We start from the raw sequence: 20,979 nt of genomic DNA on the forward strand, positions 1-20,979 counted from the left end.
AAAGGACGCTGTGCATGAATCGAGACACGGTTTACTTGTGGGGTTTAAATTTCCTGGGTGTTGGAGACAATGAAGGGGAAACAAAGTCTAAAAAAGCCCCTGGGGATGAGGAAGGCAATAATGAAAAAAATTACTTTATATACACTTAGCAATTGATTTAATTTGTAGGTGAATTTTGCATTTTGGGAGCTACTAAAGCTACTGTTTATAGGGATTCCTTGATGAGCTTCTTGTTTTCTGTCAAGTAGAAAGTAAAGTGGATCGGTTTTGCCTTTAATTCTGACTGACTAGAATCTACTTCCTTTCCCCCACCCCATTCACGTTAGGGTGGGGATTGGACTAGAAGAGCTGTAGGATCTCCTTATTTCTGATCTTAAATGAATTTTTTCTTTACTCACTTTTTTTTTTTTTTTTTTGGGTGAGCTGCTACTTTTTCCTTCAATGCACTGTTCTTTGGTTTGGGAAATGTGCTCAATTTGTACCGTGCTTTAAATGTAAACAGTGGTTCTAAATTGCTACTTTTCGTTAAAGTTAGATATAGCATCTTAATTAAAATGTCATCTATAAATCAGGCACAGTCTGGGGCCTGGAGACCCCTCTTGTCACTTCCTTCCAGCTGTGTCTCCTTCCCTGGCCACGTTGCCCTGGCCACATCTCCTCCCCACACCACGCCGTGTCATCCCCCCACCACGTCACCTCTGGTCACATCACCTCCCTCTTGGCCACATCACCTCTGGCCTCACTGCCTGCCTCCCTCCCTGCCTCCCTCCCTCCCTCCCTGGTAGCCTCTGTGACTCCCGCTGTCTGCCCTCCCGAGGGTCTGTTCAAGGCTCCTTCCCCGTTTTCCGCTCCTGAGTGGGTCTCGGGGCCTGGATGTTTCACAGGATGCCAGTTTCTTCCCTTCCGGCTGTGGGTCTCTGAGCGACAAGTCCAGAGAGGGCACTAAGCTCTCCTTACCAACCTGGGGGCCCCGAGCCCTGACCGCTGACCACCAGGGCTTTTCTGCAGCGTGTGGGGCAGACTCATGCATGAATTGGACTAAAAAGATGCTTCCAGGAATCCTTGTTTTAAGTGCACTGGAGCAGAGATGGGGAGAGGGGACCACCTGGTTTGCTCAGAACTTGGTCCTGATCACAACCAATGAGGCAACATAAGCACCTCCTAAATGAAGCATTCCACACACTGATTTTACACATGACGGTTGTGATGGCTGGAAAAGGCCTCACACAGTGAGTGAGTTTGAGCTGCATTTGAAGGAAGAACAGGTCCCTGCCGGTGGAAATGAAAGATAAGGGTGACCCAAGCCATCAGCAGCAGCGGGGGTGGGGTGGTGCAGACTCCCCATGGATGGTGGGCATGGCTGAAATGTAGGAGAGGGCAGGGGTGCGAAGGAACAGCAGGGTGGCATTAAAATCTCTCTGCAGAGAGGGGATGTGACTGAGATATTATCACATGTATACAACTGAGAGATGATTTGAGGAGGATTTCTGGGAGCCTGTGGGAAGAGCATGTGGTCATCATCAGTTCTCGGGATCTCTTTTTATGAAGTGAAAATAGTCTTGCCTCTGCCTATCTTGTGAGCTGTTGTGAAGATCAAATCAGATAATCTTCAGCGAGCCTTGTAAATGCTAAAGCTTATGACAGACTGTTCCAGCCCCCTTGTCTCCACCCTCCTTTCCTCCTGGGTAACGTGAACCCTGCTGGGTACCTCACTATCTGCCTGGTTTCCTCCTCCATAACGTGAGCCCTGAGTACTTGCTGGGTACCTCGCTGTCCACCTTCCTTCCTCAGTAACGTGAGCCCTGAATATTTGCTGGGTACCTCGCTGCCTGCCATACAGCTGGCTGTAGAATTGTCAAACGCACTTGACTGGCACATAAGCAGAAGTGCTCGCCGGGCCTTGGGAGGGCTTTCTGACATGTGGGTGTCTGCTTTTCGCTATTAGGCTGGAGCTGCAGGAGCCCCCCTAGACCAGATAGAGGACCAAGGCTGTGGCCTCGGGGTAGGGGCTGGGTGAGCTCCCTGGGTTTATTGTGTGGGTGAGAGCAAACTTCAGTCCGGCTGTGGCATTGGGATTCAGGGTTCCTTCTGGAACGTTCTGAGTGAGAAACAGGAAGTGTGCACAGGTGCGTCTTCTGTGGATTTTATGGTTATCTCTTGGGAGAGCACTGGTGCCTCTGAGCTACGAACCTGTAGAACCACTTCTTCCACTAACGGCCGCCTTTATATAAAGAATGACTAACAAACCATGCCACTTTGGATGGAGGTATTCGCAGGTGTGGCCTGAAAAATGAACAAAATGACTTTCATCTCAAGGAAAGTACCTTACATTTTTCCCAATGATATCAATTTGAGCTTTCCAGCAAATATTAAAATATAAAAATCTTGTGTCCACCACTTTCTCATGTGATCAATGGTGATATTGATGTGGGTTTTTTTTTTTTTTTTTTTTTGGGACATATAATGAAATGTGGAAGCCGCTCATAACTCTGAACCAGTGTTTTCTAACCAATGTGTGATTACAAAATCGTGTGCTGGTAAAAGCCATTCAAGTGCAAGACGGACCAGTCGACTTAGAAGGAATTGGGGCAGAAAGGCCCGTCGACCAGAGCACAGACTCTGCGTTGCAGAGAGCCTGTACGGAAGTGCCACTTGTTACATTTGGCAGCAGAGAATACCTAAAATGATCCGAAAACACAATGAAAATACTGATTTCTAATTGTATATCAGTATGGGGTCGGACTTTCTTCATAAACTTCAGTCACGGTTCTGCAGCCCACTGAACGCAGATGCAGGCATGAGAATCCTGCTGTCTGAGGTGCAGAGATGTTAGGTGTTTTCACAGCAGCACAAACTGTTGCCACGCTGCTGCTTATTTTGGATAAAGGTTTCTTGTTTAAGACTGTGTTAAGATGTAATGACTTTATCCTTGTAAAATAAACTAAATTGTTACTTTTTTTTTTTTTTTTTTTTGAGACGGAGCCTTGCTCTGCCACTCAGGCTGGAGTGCAGTGGTGTGACCTCAGCTCACTTCAACCTCTGCCTCCTGAGTTCAAGCGATTCTCCTGCCTCAGCCTCCCTAGTAGCTGGTACTACAGGTGTTCAGCACCATGCCAGGCTAATTTTTGTATTTTAGTAGAGACGGTGTTTCACCACGTTGGCCAGGCCAGTCTCGAACTCCTGACCTCAAGTGATCCACCTGCCTCTGCCTCCCAAAGTGCTGGCATTACAGGCATGAGCAGTAATCCCAGCCTGATGAGAAAGCTTTTTTGTGCCCTTTAATAAAGTGCAAAGGGTTCCTGAGACCCAAAAGTTTGAAAACCACTGGCTTGAACCGACAAAATTGTCCATGATTCTTCAGTGTATCTTCTAATCTGTTGATGGAGAGAGGACAGCAAGGGTTGCTTTACTTTTTTCCTTTCACAACTCAATGGTGCCGGGACAACTGGGGTATCCACATGGAAAAGGATGGACTGGACCCTTCCTCACCGTACAAGCAAAGCTCAACATGGTTCCAATGTAAGGAGCTGACTGTGAGACCCATTCTGTCAGTCTGCTGGGTACCGTAATGGACACCACAGACTGTGTGGCTTAAACAACAACATCTTATTTCCTTTTTTCTGGAGGCTGGAAGCCTGGGATCAAGGTGCGGGCAGAGTTGGATTCTCTGGGGCCTCATCCCATGCTGTGTAGACGGCGTCTTCTCTGTGTCCTCACAGGTTTCTCTTACGTGTATGCAGCACTGAGGACTGTGTCTAAATTGTCTTAAAAGAACACCAGTCATACTGGATCAGGGCCTACTCTTAAGATCTTATGGGACCTAAATCACCAAGTTAAAGGCCCTGTATGTAAATACAGTGACATTTTGGGTTTCTGGGGTTGTGAGTTTAACATGGGAATCTTGGGGGAGGGGGACAGTTCAGCTCATGACACCTTTAGGGGAGAATCCTGGAGAAACTGTTAGGTTGGATTAGGCAATGTTTCCTTAGCTGAGACATCTAAAGCTATAACAAGCAATTGAAGGGAAAAAGACGGTATCAAAATTAAAAATGTTCAATTCAGAGGACACTATTAAAGTAAAATGACAACCCACAGAACAGGATACATTATCACGATAAGGACCTGATATCAAGAATATATTTTAAAACTCTTAATAAAAATCCAATTTAAAAATGGACAAAGGATTTGAATAGACATTCTCCAAAGAAAGACATATAAATGCCTTAAAAAGCACATGAGATGTTTAGCAGAATTCGTCATCGTAGAAATGGAAATCAAAACCACTGTGAGATACCACTTCACAACCGCTGGGATGGGTAAAACCCCAGTATTGGACAGTGATATGTTGGTGAATTGGGAAAAACTGAAATCTTGATATATTGCTAGTGGGACGGGAAGTAAAATGGTGCAGTTGATTTGAAAAAGTCTGACAGTTCCTCAGAAAAGCATGAAATCACCGTACGACCCAGCAATTTCACTCCTAGGCATATGCTCAAGAAAATTGAAAACACTTTTCCAAAAAGTATGTCATGCCTGAATCTTCATAGCAGCATTATTCATAGTAGTAGAAACAGTCCAGGTGTCTGTGAACCTGTCACTCACTGAGATTCCACTCACCTTAGACGTGAAAGGTGTCAGCACCGAAGGTCTCACCAAAGGTCATGCACTGTACGATTCTCCTCACAACAGGTGTCCAGAATGGGCAAATCCAGAGAAAGGGAAGTCGGCTGGTGATTGCCAGGGGCTGGTGGAAGGAAGGAGCAGGTGCTGACTCTTAATGGGTTCAAGGTTTCTTTGGCCTGTGGTGAAAAAGTCCCGGAATTACATACTAGTGGTTGATGTGCAGCTTTTAGAATATGCTAAAAAGACTGAATTGTATTCTTTAATATTAGGGCTTTTGTGCTTTGTAAATTGCTTTTCAATTTAAAAAGGAATTCAAGAAGTTCTTTGGTGTTGATATGACAGTATCCAAAACAAGTTACTATGTAACTCACGTCCCTAGAGTTAAACTTCATTTTCTGAGGATCTTGAAGTGTTTGAGGCTAGGAGACACAACGATCCTATACTGTATGTTACACCCCATCTTACTGATTTCTATCTCACAGAACCATATTCAGGAAAAACCGACATGTAAATGTGAGCTGAATGCTATGCAGAGGCACATTCCTCTTACCCGGATGATCTTTAGTGGTACAGTAAGAGATAAGGTCATAGCAACGTTAGTTTAGCTAGTTAAATTTCCATGGCAACAGGAATTTGGCACATCTGATGAGTTAGATCTCCCTGCACAGCTCCTAACGAGGTTGCCCATTTCTGTGTGGTGTCTGTGTATATTCTCGCTGTGGAAATAAGTGATAGCACCTGCACAAACAATTGCCCGGAAACGTGCACGAAGCTAGTGAAGGCAGAGGACAGGCAAGAGGGAAGCATGGCTCAGCCCTGGCAAAGAAGACCGTTATTCCAAACGCAGAAGATTCAGGAACACAATCCTTGGGAAAACTGGTGATGTCTGTAGATCTCACCACTATCGGGTTGTATCTGTGCAGCCAGTTACCAGAGCCACAGAACGGCGTGTGTTGGTATTGGTGTCATCACTCAACGATTCTGACTTTTCCTGGTGCTGAGGATGACTGCATGTGGCAGAAGCAAAGTGCTAACCTAGCACAGGTCATCATATCCCAGTTCTTTTCTATCGAAGGTAGGCAGGGTTAGGAACCACCCCACCCCACTCCCCAATCCTATAAGAACTGGGATCTGATGATCTGTGCTGTCGAGAGAGGCAGGGTTAGAACACCCCACTCCCCAATCCCATTGTTGAAAATAATAGTTGGCTTGGGAGGGTTTTTACTCCTAAGGTTGAAGCCGTGCATTTCTGGAGCCTGGGCTGTCAGCCAAGGTGGCTGGGGAATGCCGGGGAATGCTGGGGAATGCTGGGGAATGCCGGGGAATGCTGGGGAATGCTGGGGCTGTGGTTGTCCGGCTGCCGGTAGCCCTGCTGGTGGGTCCTCCCTCTTTGACACCGTTCATTTCTGAAGCTTGCTTTCCCCGGTGTTGGAAGTAGCAGCACTGGAGGAATGGTCGCCTTCCTACAGCGAAGCTCTGGCAGGAGAGGAGAAGATACGGAGCGTCTGTTCAAGGACGTGACGTTCTGGGCACCGCACCATGCGTTCTGCTTCTCAGCGGTGCCTCCTGGTTGATGTTACCATCACCTGGCATTTCCCAGGAGGTAACTTGAGAATGCCACACTGAGGGAACAGTGCGGCTCGAGTCCAGGGCCGCTGGAGCACGTCAGCTAGGTCAGGCTGGACGCATGTGCTTGCTGACAGGAAAATGACAGGAAATGACATGTCAGTTCAGGAAAATGACAGGAAATGTCATGTCAGTCCAGGAAAATGACAGGAAATGTCATGTCAGTTCAGGAAAATGACAGGAAATGACATGTCAGTTCAGGAAAATGACAGGAAATGTCAGTTCAGGAAAATGACAGGAAATGACATGTCAGTTCAGGAAAATGACAGGAAATGTCATGTCAGTTCAGGAAAATGACAGGAAATGTGTTTGCTGACAGAAAAATGACAGGAAGACGACAGGAAAGAGGCCCATGAGGAGAGGAACTAGTAGATTCAAGGTAGGTAACCAAAGGAGCGAGCCATCACAGGCTGGGAGGACACCCCAGCCACAGTGGATGTCAGCGGTGGTGGCTGGACTCGGAGTCCGTGAATGTTGCATGATCGAACGTGTTTGGTACATTCTCAGCTCCTGCCCAGGTGCCTCCCAAGCATCAGGTGTTGTGGCTCCCCACACCCTTCCCATCTGTGTGTAGCATGACCACCACCTACCTACCGTGTGTTTGTCCTATCACGGCTGCTGTGTCTAACGGACGCTTTGCTTTCCAGCTACTTTCCTATAACCAAAGCCCTTGAATGACTTTGCGTTTCAGAGACGACAGGGTATTGGTTTTTCATGATTGCTCTGAGGATTTCCGAAAGCAAATGTAACTTACAGGATGGAAGATATTGGAGACAGTAATTATAGATGACTTTTCTCAGTCTTTTGATTGTGGTAAAGTTACACAGCACTCTATTTTTAAGTGTATGGTTTTGTGGCATTAAGTGTGTTCACACTGTCGTGCTGCGATCACCGCCATCCATCTCCAGAACTTCCTGGTCTCCCCACGCTTGAAACTCGGTTTACCCAACACCAGCTCTCCTTCCACCCCAGCTCTGGGAAGCACTACAGGTTGCTTACAAAATAGGCTTTTTCAGTAAGAGAAGGGGAAGGAAAAGAGCTCTAAAGACTGTCTTGAGATTTGAGGAAGTGTTTTAGGTTTTGTTGTCTGGTTCCCGGTGTAAAGGAACTATTGAAGACGTGGGAAGGCGAAGGTCTGTGATCTCAGGAAGTGCTGTGGTGGGCAGCTTTCCCGCTGTGACGGGGGCACTTGCTCTCAAACCTGCCTGAGATAATCGCGTGAGGATGGTGCTGCATTGTGACAGCTCTGAACTTGGTCTCCTTGAACGTTGCCAGGTACATAAGCTTTGGCGGTTACCGTCTAGTGTGAGTGGGAGACCTAGAATTTGAACATTGTTGACTTTAGGACACACTCATTTTATAACACTCTACCTGTTCTCATCAATAGGAAATATGCTGTGTCCTTTTTTTTTTTTTTTTTTTTTTTTTGAGAGGGAGTCTCGCTCTGTCGCCCAGGCTGGGGTGCAGTGGCCGGATCTCAGCTCACTGTAAGCTCCGCCTCCTGGGTTTACGCCATTCTCCTGCCTCAGCCTCCCAAGTAGCTGGGACTACAGGCGCCTGCCACCTCGCCCGGCTAGTTTTTTTTTTTTTTTTTTTTTTTTTTTCTTGTATTTTTTAGTAGAGATGGGGTTTCACCGTGTTAGCCAGGATGGTCTCTATCTCCTGACCTCGTGATCCGCTCGTCTGGGCCTCCCAAAGTGCTGGGATTACAGGCTTGAGCCACCGCACCCGGCCTTTTTTTTTTTTTCCCTTAATATTCTGTGTTGCTGTAACAGTAGTTGCAGCGGACGCTACTTCTGGTTCATGGTCATCACCAAACACAAGCTTCAGGAAACCGTGTGAAAAATGAAGGGGAAAGTGCTTTTCTGCAAAGGGCTTTTTTGAACATCTTGTTTTTTTCTGGAATATCTGTTTTGGTGTAAAATGTTTTCATATTTAGGGGTTTGTAACGTGTTTTATACTGGTTAGCTTTGAACCCCATGTTTTTGCATTTCATGGGGCTGCTTTATCCTGTTATTCTATGATATAGCAGGTTGGCAAAACTATTGGTTATTTCACTTTAAAAACCAAAGCAGCTTACAGATTGAGTGTGATTCTTGCAATAATTTAACTGTAAAATTGATTTGTGTTCAATAAGCTTACTGGAATGGCTAGATCCGTGGACAGAAAGATAAGAATATGTCAAGACTCTGGGCCAGGAAGGACTTCCAAATAATACAAGAGATACACAGTAATTTCTTAACAAAAGATTAGATTTAGTACATAACTGTTTAAAACCTCCATATTTTCTATTATAGCCATTTCACAGTGCCCATGGGGGTGGGCTGCAGGACTGCCTATGGAATCCAAGGTCTTTGGCCGTTGAGGTCCCTGCAATAAAATGGCATCGTGTTTGCATATGACATATGCACATCTTCCTGCAGACAGTCATGTCAGGGTTGCTCGTAACAGCTATACCATGCACATGCCATGCGAGTAGTTGTTTAATGAATAATAAAGTCTGAATGCTTAGTACAAACACATTAAAAAATATGTTGATCTATGGTTGGTTGAATCCACAGGCCTGGAACCCCGGGAGAGAGTACAAACTCTAGAAACAAAACAAAGAAATTGAGGTCAGCAGTGACGGGTGTGGGATCACACTGAATCTCATGTGTTTTGCTGTCTGTGTCACTGTGTCCCGTGTAAACGGGAATCATTTGTAGCTTAAGGTAAAATAGGTAACAGGAAACACTACAGAGTGGGTATGAAGGCGCGCCCCTCATTACCCCGTGTTACAGCCAAGCGTCTGCCTCCTAGGGAAGGATCTGTTCTGTGGGGAGAGTAGATGTTGATGATTTCCGGATGTGTGAAGGGAAATGCCCCCCGAGAAGCGTGGCTTTGGCCCGAGCACATCAGATGAGAGTTAGCGTGGCACGGAGTTTCCACAGTGGCCCTCAGGCCTGCTGCTTCTCTCCTCTCCCCACCCCTGGCCCTGACTCTTACCAAGGGAGGAAAGTTCAGCTCCAGCTGAGCCCCGCACAGGGCTGTGGGTCTCTAGGGCAGGTGCCACCTTCGCCTGAACAGGCTGTGTCAGAGGAGGGTCTGGCTGTACTTGAGCTGTGAGAGATGCTCTCAGAGATCCAGCATCCTGAAAACCCAGGTGCTGAAGGTTCCTCCTCTTCCACCATCCTGCGGGGAAGGGGGTCTTATCCTGTTTCCCCTCAACCCGAGCTGACTTCTTGTCTGTTCTGTACACCTAGTTTTTCAGAACAGTTATTGTTAATCATCTAGCAGACAAACACCATAAGGTGACAGCCTGGGAGGGTAGACGGTGCTGGAAGGTAGTTTCCTGAATAACAGTGTTCAGTTTCCTGTTTTGCCATCATTTGACCCAAGGCCCCAAGATAATTGAAATATTGTCAGCCAAACACCGATTTTTTATCTGAGTTTTTTTTTTTTCTTTTTAAGTTATGGGTGCAAACTTATAACCAGGGACCTGACAAAAAAGAAGGATTTATTTGCAAAGTGAATGTCGGGGATGGTTGGCATTTGCCAACTCTGACTAGCAGGGACCCAGGCTGCTTCCCTTCTGCCGCCCGACTCCTGACCCTCCAGCTCCTGCCCCTGTTCCCACCAGCAGGAAGAGGAGCGGGAAGGTGCCTTTTCCCTTTAAGGCGGTGAGGTGAGAGTTGCACCTGCCACTTAGCTAGTCCCTGGGGTGATTCTCCAGCATGGGTGGGAGTTGGGTTTGGAGGCCTGAGCCCCGTGAAGCTGGGGTTGCTGTTCCCTGAGCAGCAGGAAACTGGACTCTGGGAAGTGGGGTCAGAGGGTAGCATCCTCAGGAGGGGCCTCTCGTCCCATTTGACATCTTCACTGCAAAAGGGGGTGTGGGCTTCATGGTCCATTGACAAATAGAACGTTACTTTTTTTGTTGTTTTTGAAGCACATAGAACCCTAATTCCTTTGGCTTTTACTAAAGTGGCATTTTGTAATTCCACATGATTTCATTGATAAACTCGCAGGAGAGAATGCTTCCTGTAAACCAGAGGATCTCTGCGACAGTCCTCGGTCCATAGAGAGTTCATTTTCCCAAGGTTATAGACACAGCCTTAGGAGGGGTTGAGGACACACTGCGGCAGCCTCAGGAGGTCCTGGACATGTGTCCAAGGTGTTTGGGGCACAACTTGGTCTTACACATTTTAGGGAGACGTGAGACATCAATACATGTGAGACGTACGTTGGTTCAGTCTAGGAAGGATGGACGGCTCGAAGCGGGGAGGGATTTCCAGGTCACAGGTAGATCAGACAAATGCATTTCTGGTGCATCTTTCCAGAGGAAGCAGTCAGATCCGCATTTATCTCCGTCTGCAGATGGTGACTTTGAGTTCTGTCCTCTGTCCATGAGGAATTTCCTTGTGGATCGGTTGTGAGGGAGGTACGTGGCTTTTCCCCCCCACCCCCAGTAGCTGTCTCTGTTCGGAAGAGCCTGGGAGGCAGGTTTGGTCTAAGCTCTTCCTCACCTTGACGTCCCTTTAGCTTAGTGATTTTGGGGTCCTGAGATGTATTTTCAACTTCATGTTTCTGAATACACTGGCACTCTAAACAGTGTTGTAGGAGGCATCTAACTTACTTAGAACAAAAATCTATTTGGAAAGACTTGAGCACCTTCGTCCTTGAGAGAACCAAGCCTTTGTTTAGTTTGCTTTGCCCTGAGGCTGTTACGCTGTCCCGGGCTGTGCGGCCTTAGAAAGCTGTACCCCTACATAGTATTCCATGGTGTATATGTGCCACATTTTCTTAATCCAATCTGTCACTGATGGACATTTGGGTTGATTCCAAGTCTTTGCTATTGTGAATAGTGCCACAATAAACATACGTGTGCATGTGTCTTTATAGCAGCATGATTTATAATCCTTTGGGTATATACCCAGTAATGGGATGGTTGGGTCATATGGTACATCTAGTTCTAGATCCTTGAGGAATCGCCATACTGTTTTCCATAATGGTTGAACTAGTTTACAATCCCACCAACAGTGTAAAAGTGTTCCTATTTCTCCACATCCTCTCCAGCACCTGTTGTTTCCTGACTTTTTAATGATGGCCATTCTAACTGGTGTGAGATGGTATCTCATTGTGGTTTTGATTTGCATTTCTCTGATGGCCAGTGATGATGAACATTTTTTACTATGCAGCCATAAAAAAGGATGAGTTTGTGTCCTTTGTAGGGACATGGATGCAGCTGGAAACCATCATTCTTAGCAAACTATCACAAGAACAGAAAATCAAACACCGCATGTTCTCACTCATAGGTGGGAACTGAACAATGAGATCACTTGGACTCAGGAAGGGGAACATCACACACCGGGGCCTATCATGGGGAGGGGGGAGGGGGGAGGGATTGCATTGGGAGTTATACCTGATGTAAATGACGAGTTGATGGGTTGCAGCACACCAACATGGCACAAGTATACATATGTAACAAACCTGCACGTTATGCACATGTACCCTACAACTTAAAGTATAATAATAATAAATAAATTAAAAAAAAAAAAGCTGTGCCCCTGTGAGCTACTGCCTGTGGAATCTGGTGACTTTGAAGTTAATCCAGCAGCTACATATTTTGGAAAGCAGATTCCCTCTTAAAGTGTTGGTGATTATGATTCTAGCACTAGAATTTCAGTGTGTATTTTCCACCCTTCTTACTTTGTCTCCTCATACACTGAGATGCTGCTGCATTTGCTCTTAGGCTTCACTGAGGGAGGGTCAGTTCTGACCCTTTCTTAGATATTGACCTTGAACGGACAGAATCGAGATTCAGGAAAACTCTCGAGCTGTGAGAGTGTGCTGATATCTATGTAAGTGGGGTTCATGTGTCAAACTCAGGTTTAAGAAAAACCAATTCTAGGCTGGGCATAGTGGCTCACACCTGTCATCCCAGCACCTTGGGAGGCTGAGTTGGGCAGTTCACTTTTGAGCCCAGGAATTCAAGACCAGCCTGGGCAACATAGCAAGACCCTGACTCTACAAAAAATTAAATAGGAGTGGTGATGTATACCTGTGGGCCCAGCTACTCGGGAAGATAAGGCTGGAGGATGACCCAAGCCTGGCAGGTTGAGGCTGCAGTGAACCATGATAGCACCACTGTACTTATGGTGCACTGTGCCTGAGTGACAGAAGAACAACCACCCCCCCACACACAAAATATCAATCAATGCAGTGGCCAGGTCTGCTGGGACCACCTGTTAAGACTACTCTGGGTTTCATGGTTTGAGAAGCGCCTGTCCGGGGTCGAGAGGGAGTAGCTTGAGGGCCTAGAAGCCAGTTGCTGTGGTTCAGCGTGACTGCGGGTGTGGAGTTGGGGGAACGGCTCTCCATGGCATGAGTGGGTAAACGGATGGGCTTCCAGGACGAGCCCCTGTGACTTTGCCTGGTTTACATCCGTCCAATACAAATCCACAGGCTCCTACTCTAGAAGCTTCTGCAGGGGCTGATGGACTGGCCTGGGGACAGAGGGTGCCCTCAGAGCCTCATGGTGCCGTCTGGTTTAGGAAGAGCACTTAGTCACCTAGATCTAGGATTTATGGCACTACAAGGGGACTCCTCACACTCGGAGCAGCATCCATCTGCATTCTAGACTTGGTTCTAGGCAAAGTATTTTGGAGCCTGTTGGTACCCTGTGTTCTGTTTATGTGTAAAACAAGTTAGAGTTATAACTAGTTAAAACCTATTTTTAAAATTTTGTCACAGAATATGGCAGTTGTGGTGGAGCCTGGCCAGAGACCCCCACACTCAGACGCTGTTGCTTGCTGGGGTTGCAGGCGTTGCCTGCATCGGCTGCCCCTCCCGGCGTGTCTGTGTTCTTGACACGGGCGCCCATCGAGGCTCGGCCTGTGAGAATCGTGCAGCCATTTGTCTCCCTGTTCCTCTGAGGTTCCGCAGACTTCACGGTCCCGTGGCAGAGCGTACGGTATCTGCTTGCATCCTGATTTCCCCAAACCCCAGGACAGGCCAAGAGTTCCTTACACACAACTGCAGAGGGCCCCGTGGCGTGGATTTGCAGAGACACAGCCTTTCCCCAGCTTGGCCTTCGTCTCCAGAGTTGGCTTTAGGACGATAGAAGCTTCCTTCAGACTGGGGGGCCTTGAAGCTTTGGTGCTAGGAATTCGGTGACCAGCACGGATGATACCCCGTTTCTCTGCATTTGTAGCAATAGTTGTTAACACGACCATGAGATGTACAGAGGAAGGAAAAAGGAGGTTTTATTTTCAGAGTAACACTCTGTGCTTTGGGAAATGTGGTCTTGGGGGAGCTGTAAGCACACGCCCCTCAGGAGGGGAGGAGGCCGCGGCATTACACGTTCCGGGGTTTGTTGGCTGTGTGTGTTCATCGGGCTCAAGGAATGTCTGAACGTTTACAGGGAAAGTGGGGTTTGTTCATCCGGTTCGTACAATGTCTGAACACTTACAGGGAAAGTCTAGCACACATGCAGTGAGTTAACCTGTAACATCCATGTTCGCCTTGGGGCAAGTGTAACATTTGAAATGAGGTGGACTGGGCGTGTCATGTACAAAGGTGAGCTGTTGGGCGCATACGTTTATGCGCAGCCTCAGTCACAGCCAGGACTGGCTCAGGGTCTGCAGCCTGTGGCAGGAAAGGACACTCATGAGGCCATTCTGTCCAGTCGGGGCTGCCGGCAGGGTCCCAGGGTGGGGCTGTCTGGTCGGCCGGCATCTGGAGTCCACCCAGGTCCAGTGGGCAGCGTTCCTCTAAACCAGGCTTCTGATTGTGGAGGAGACTTCATGCTGGTTAACACACTGTACAGGAATAATGTTGTGGGGCTTTGGGGTCCACCTTCCCTATGATGCCGGTTACATTTCTCTCCGGACCTCACAGCCACAGAGATTGCACCTCGTCTGACAGCAGGGGGTGCCATGTTGACATAGTAATTTATTGTATTAACCTTTTTATTACTATTTTAATAACTTTTTTTTTCTTTTTAAAGAGATAGGGTATTGCTGTGTTACTCAAGCCAGTCTTGAACTTCTGGCCTCAAGCAATCCTCCCACCTCGGCCTCCCAAAGTGCTGGGCTTATAGACATGAGCCAGTGCGCCCAGCCTACAGCCATGTTTTTAAAACTCAGCAGTTTAAAAATCCTATTCCTTTTACCCCCTCAAGCAGGCTGGTTGGCCTTGTGCAAACTGGGGTGTCACGATCTTAGCCCTCCTTTTATTTTTCCCTTTGGCCTCAAATTCTGATGAGAACAGCAGTTACAAAATGGGCTTTAGGTGATCCTTCCGTTACTAAAGCCAGAATTCTCACCAGTTAGAGATGTTTGTCCCCAGCATTCCAGAAAGCTGTTTTGAATCAAGCCCGTAGCAAATAAGTAAGGAACTAAACTCTTGGTCCTCTGCTTAGTACCAGGGGAATGGGTTAGTTGCTGATACCCTTTGATCTGTGCTCACGTGCTGCATCTCATCACGGGAAGCAGAGTCGCCCTGTGGAATAAAGCCCGGCTCAAGGTGGCGCGTCGAGACGCTTGGGGCTGTCAGTCCCTTATACAGCGGCAGACTTGGAGACTCAGTATCGCGTGCAGAGCCCAGGCAACCGGAGTGCATCCACCTTAGAGACCACATGGACGGTCGGCAAGGTGGATGTCCGGGCATATGGCCTTGACAGGCCCACTGCGAGGTGAATTAGGAATTCATTAGCAAAGAAATCAAACTCGCCTTTGGGTCCCAGCTGCTTGGAAGGTTGAGGCGGGAGGATTGCTTGAGGCAGAAGGTCAAGGCCGCGATGAGCCATGATTGTAATACTGCACTCTGGACTGGGTGACATAGCGAGACTCCAAGTCAAAAAAAACAAAAACAAAAACAAAACAAACCTTACTCTTCATAGCAAGAGGGAGAATTTATCAAAGTAACTGCAACAAAATCTTAGATGATGTAATTTCAGTGGCTAAGTGAGCTGTCCAGCCCACGTGGCTGGCTCACAACGCAACAGAGCCAGGTGCTGCTGCAACTGCCCCCCAACCCCGATCGCTTGTGGACATTTTCTGTTTTCCCATATCTCCCTTTTGGATACGTAGCTCGCTACTTTATAGCTAAGCATCAGTAAAACAGGTTGTCTATTTTGAAAAGTAACTATTTTGTCTTTTAAGGACAGAAAATGAAGCAGGTGACAGTAGCATGGCAACCTGGTGAATAGATTTAGAGGAATATTTAATACTTGGCACCACTCTGATCCCTTCTTCTCTCATGCTTAGTTACAGCTACCGCCTCCTAGGACAGAACACTTTCAGCTCTGTGAGTAGGAATTAAACATGTTCTAAATCAGAAGTTTTAGTTAAGCAGTATTTTATGTGAATGCCCAGATCCTAAGTGTTCACTGTACTGGTGTGTGGTGTTGAAGAAGGAACGAGGGCTTGGGGCCACGTCTATGGTGCAGCGTCCGGGTTCCCATATGTGAGATGAGGGCCATGAGACACAGCCTGGAAGGTTCAGACTGTGGGATTGAATGGATCTACCCACTCCTGGAAAGCCTCAAGTCTAACTTGACTTGGGCTGGTTTTAGGGAGATGCTGGCAGCGCTCTCTACACAGGTCACTGGGAGGGGCTCTGGCACCGTCCCCGTCAGGTGTCTCATGATCAGCCCAGCTTGCTCATCTCAGAAGCTGTTGGTCGTGTTCTCGTTCCTGTTGTTCGTTGCGTGTTATTTAGGTTCTGTTCATGTGGGGACCTAGGAAGTTCCACAGTGAGAGGAGAGCCGCTGAGCTGCCTTCCTGCCTGGACGCCAGCCCCACGGAGGACCGTAACTGCTTGAGGTTGTCTTCTGCCCCCGGCCTCACCTGTGGAGGCATTGATGCAGTGGTACTTTCTAAGCTCCTGGGGCACACAGTGCTGTTGTGTGGATCCACAGGCCACTGTGGCGTCCAAGCACGTGCTCCCGGAGGAGAGGACTCTGCGGGCACTGATAGTGGGAGCTGGCTGAGAGTCCAGCGAGTTGAGACTCCCTGTGACGTGCACAGCTGCCATCTGCACAGCCCCTCCTGACGCCAAGATGGTTGTGCGATAAATGCACAAAGCACATCTCCAGCAAAAAGCCGCCGAGTGTCCACATCCAGGATATCCACCACGGTGGCTTTTTGGTGTTAATACGATGAATGTGAGCAGCAAGTGGTCTGCATTGAGTGTGACTGTGCCACTGCAGTTTTGTTCTCATGTCTTGATGAGCATGAACGGTTCCTGACGAGGGTAGGTAAGGATGCTGTGACCTGAGACTCTGCAGTATTGTAGCTTGAGGAACCAAGGAGTTTTTCTGTCTTGCAAACCTGTCAGGGAGGATGTTCCAGGCTGGTGACTGCTCCATGAGGTATTCAGAGATCCAGGTTTCTTCCCGACTCCTGCTCTACGTTCCCAGGGACACGGCTGTCCTTGCCGTGGTTGGGAATGGGTGATTGCCATGCTGGCGGGGGAGGCTTAAGGTGAGAGTGGCCATGATTTACCTAATCTGCATAATGACAGGGAGCCTGGGAGTAAAGTGTAGCCATGACCTGGAGGATGGATGATGGATGTTGGTGAACGACTGTCTGCACTCACCGCAGCTGGCCCAGGAATGGGGAAGGATGGCTGAGTATGCCGTTCAACGGTACCTGGTTCTTTCAGATTTGACTTCCTTATGGATTTTCTGCTGTAAAGAGGAGAGAGCCTGTGGTTCTAGGCCAAGCATCTCACTCATCTCATAACATCTTGTATCCCTCAGCCAACATTTATGTCAAGTTTTAGAAGTCCTATCAAACTGGCAAGCATTTCTCAATTTGGTTTAACCATTGGATTTTATATCTGTGTCTGCATCTCTATTTTACATCTGTGTGGTTATTTGACACTCTGTAGTACCTTTGTAATAGGTTCTATTTGGTGGAAGTTACTTTCAACAAACCCTTGCTGCTACTTGAATTTTCAAGGTTGCAAGTAGAAAGGAGAGAATAAAAACCACGTCTTCTCTAATTTTAAAATTTGTTGTTTCTCAAATCACACCAGAAGTACAGATATTACAAATTACAAAAGCAGCCAGAATCAAGGTTAAGAGATTTCTGGGCGATTCTGGCTAATCAGCAGTATTTGCTGAGGTGTGTGCAGCAGAGCAACATGCCAAGAAGCCCGGGACGGGGGAGAGTTGGGAGGCCAGGCTGTGACTTCGGAGGTGTGTTGCCTCAGGGAGAGGAGCTAGATGTAGAGAGGATAAATGGCCACAGGTGTGAACACCGCCATCCTTGCCGCGGTACGGAGGCCTTTCTACAGGGACCTTTGTGAGCTGAGTTAAAAATCGAAATGCATTCTTAGTTTTTAAAATAAAATGCTAATAGAGAACATTTTGTTTGTAAGAATGTAAAATGTTACATCTTTGTTTAGAATTTAAGAATAATAATTTGCTTCTGAGATCTTTGTGACTGAGATTTGAAATCTTAAGTATGGTTTTTTCTTCCATGTTTTATACATATGCACGTATACACATATATGTAAGGTATATAAAAGGAAATAAGCGTGTCTGTATTCACATTTTTATACACTTCCATAATGTGTATACTTCCAGTCACACATAGGTCTAAGAGACTATGACTTGACTTGATAACCATGAGAGGGTAATCGCGCCTCCCGCGTTCCAGGCCTCACACAGCCCGTGCCAGGTTTTGGAAGCAGGAGTTTGTCTGCAGCCACTTCGGGAAACATGTGGTTGCCAGGATTGCCTAGAGCTCCAGGCTGTCTCCAGTCCCAGCCTCCCTGGGGTAGAAGCTGTCCTACCAGGGGCCTGGACATGGACGTTAGGGCCTGGAGCCAGGGACCGCTCCTGAAGCGGGGGGCTCCCCTCACGGTTGGGCATGAGAACCGAGGATAGGAGGCGGAACCAGCCTCGGGCCAGTGCACGGCCTCGCTGAAGTGCTTGCGGGAAGCCCCAGCTGCACTTTGCTGACCCCATAGACAGCACCTCACTCTGTGAGATCTCCCTGGCCCACCCCTCAGGTTCCTAAAATGATGAAGGTTTCCTGAGCTGTGAATTTTTAGGTCTAGGCTAAAAAGTCCTGGGACAGGCTCACAGGGTTCTTTATGTAGAAATGATGAGTGTGCTGGTGACTCAGAGCAGGCACTGCACCCTCACTCCAGGGTCCTTCGTGCCAGGTGGAAACCAGCGTGTGGGTCACCCAGAGTCCCTGCATCCTCACTCCAGTCACTGCTCTTTGGTTTCTTAATTAAAAGCCTAAAAGCCTTGATAATGAAAATGCATTCTCCCCAGAGAGTCGAGTTTCCGGTTATGGAGGCTCACCTGTAAATGCCGTGCCAGGTCAAATATGCTGAGATCTGGGCCAGGTCCTGCTTCCTGCCCACGGCCAAAGCAGGTACTTCATTTGGGAGGTGACCCAGGGGGATATCTGAGAGGCCTGCCGGTCCCCGAGGGATGAATCCGCTGGCCTTCACACTCTGCTCCGGCCTCCATCAGCTCCTTTCTACCTGCAAACTGCCTGCTTTGACGTTGCCATCATTGGAGATATGTTAGGGACTTGGTATGGGTTGACACCCATAGGACCAGCAGATCGTGGAAAGGTGGGAACCAGGGCTGGGAGGGTGGTGACCACGGCCAAACTGAGAACCGTGGTGGGCTGGGAGGTCCATCTTCTGTCTAAAGTGTTTTTCAAAATATAAAACATAGTGTCTCAGGAGCATGAGAGGGCAGGCCACAGACGGGGAGAACGCATCTGTAAAAGACTCATCTGATAAAGGCTGTTATCCAAACCATGCAAGGAACTCTCAAAACTCAACAAGAAAATGAACAACCTGATTAAAAATGGACCAAAGACCTGGACAGATACCCCAACAAAGAAGATACACAGATGGCAAATCTACACGTGGAAACATGGCCCGCGTCTTATGTCATAGGGTGAGGCATCACTGTGCACCCATCGGCCTGGCCAAAACCTGAACTCCGACACCACCACGTGCTGGTGGGTGTGTGGGCATCAGGACCCTCACTCATCACTGGGGGAAGTGGGGCAGCTGCTGTAGGAGGCAGCGTGGCGGTTTTCCGTGGAACTAAGCTCTCCGACCACAGGAGCAATCACAGTCCTGGACGTTTACTCGGAGGAGCTGAAAGTTTACTTCCATGCGGAAATGTGCACACAGACGTTGACAGCAGCTTTATAATTGCCAAAACTAGAAAGCAACCAAGATGCCCTTCAGCAGGTGAATGGAGAAACTGTGGTATGTCAGATACTGGGATATTATTCAGCACTAAAAAGAACTGGACCCCTAAGCCATGAAGACAAGGAAGGATCTTAAATGCATGTTGCTAAGTGGGACTCCAATCTGGAAAGGCTGCCTGCTGTCTGAGTCCAACCACAGCACAGTCTGGAAAAGGCAAAGCTGTGGAGACAGTCAAACAGTCAGTGGCTGCCAGGGGCTGGGGAAGGGAGAGATGAATGGGAGGAGCATAGGGGATATGGAAGGTGGGAAACAACTCCAGGTGGGGCTTTCATGGGGGATGCATGCCGTTCCACGTCTGTGAAACCCACAGAGTGAGCAGCAGCAGGCCGAGTCCTCGTGTGAGCTGTGGACTGTGGGTGGTGGTGCCGTGTTGATGCGGGTCTGTCGGTCGTAGAGACATGCTGGTCTGGTGAGGGCAGGAGAATGATGGAGGCTGTGCCTGTGCTGGGAAAGGAGATAGGTGAGGACTCTCTGTACTTTCCTCTTGATTTTGCTATGAACCAAAAACTGCTTTTAAAAATGTCTATTGAAAAGACAAACAAAAGAGTGCTGGCCAGACAACATCAGTGTGAGGGTGTGCCCTGTGTTCTACATTCAGAATTTCCGTTAGAATACACACATCTAAATTTTTCAAAGTTAAACCTTTGCATTAAGTAACTCACTACCAAGTTACAGTATCAGCTTGAGCACTGCCAGGATGGCCAGGATCCTGTATCCTGACAGGCTTCTCCCCTTGCAGGTGCAGTTGACGTCCATGGCCACATCCCAGTAAGCAGCAGGGCTGGAATCAGGAGTCAGGCTTTGCAGGACAGAGAGGAAGTGAGATCTGTAAGCACGTGGCTGAGGGCCGGCAGGGATGACTTTTTGATCAGTTTTCCTTATCGCTGAGGCCTTCCTAGACTTGGGGAGTTGGAGTCCCCACTCTCGGGTGCCTCAGAAACCAAAGGCTGCTCGTAATCCTCAAGTTCCAGATGCCTCAGGGGAGGTACCTGGGTTGTTGGGTGCAGTTCCGTTATTTGCTGCTCGGTGGGATTTGCCCACAGCATTTCTGGTTGTTTTTAAGAGCTGATGTTTGAGCTGCTTAAAATCACATATGGATGTCGATTTACCTATAAAAGTTAAGAATAGAATTTTAGTTCAAAGAGTTGTGAAAATGCTCAAGGTTGTGTACTAATGTATACATTACATTTGTGGAAATATCTAAAACTCCAGGATTTATATTAAACACTTCTCTTGATTTTTGTGATATCTGTCATTTTTCCATTTGATTAATAGATGTCAGAGGGCTTAAATTTTGAGTGCCTGAATTCACTGAAATTAAAACTTCTTACATCAAATGTAATTGAACTGAATGTAGCAATAGTGCATGCTTTTATAAGTACTGATTAAAAAATATATAAAAACACATATCCATGAACATGCAGATGGGGGCAACATATTAAACCATGGAAGTAGAATTAGTATTCTTTGTTTTCTGAGAAGACAAAGCTAAGG

At 47.6% G+C, this 20,979-nt stretch overlaps 1 long non-coding RNA gene across 9 annotated transcripts in view; it reads right to left on the reverse strand.

Moving 5' to 3' along the window:
- Positions 1-794: 794 nt before the first annotated feature.
- The window catches only part of LOC139355961 (uncharacterized), a 190,863-nt gene continuing 170,678 nt past the window's right edge, over positions 795-20,979 (reverse strand). For 4 of the 9 annotated variants that reach the window (XR_011607340.1, XR_011607337.1, XR_011607335.1 and 1 more), the window contains one exon: positions 11,558-20,594. This is a non-coding gene — a long non-coding RNA (uncharacterized lncRNA). Of the gene's footprint in view, positions 2,284-4,617; positions 4,800-7,981; positions 8,840-11,554; positions 20,595-20,979 lie in introns of those variants that run through there. The other 5 variants (XR_011607339.1, XR_011607341.1, XR_011607342.1 and 2 more) reach the window with 5 other exon arrangements.

This window comes from Macaca nemestrina, chromosome 8, assembly GCF_043159975.1.
Source record: "Macaca nemestrina isolate mMacNem1 chromosome 8, mMacNem.hap1, whole genome shotgun sequence".
Taxonomy (NCBI): domain Eukaryota; kingdom Metazoa; phylum Chordata; class Mammalia; order Primates; family Cercopithecidae; genus Macaca; species Macaca nemestrina.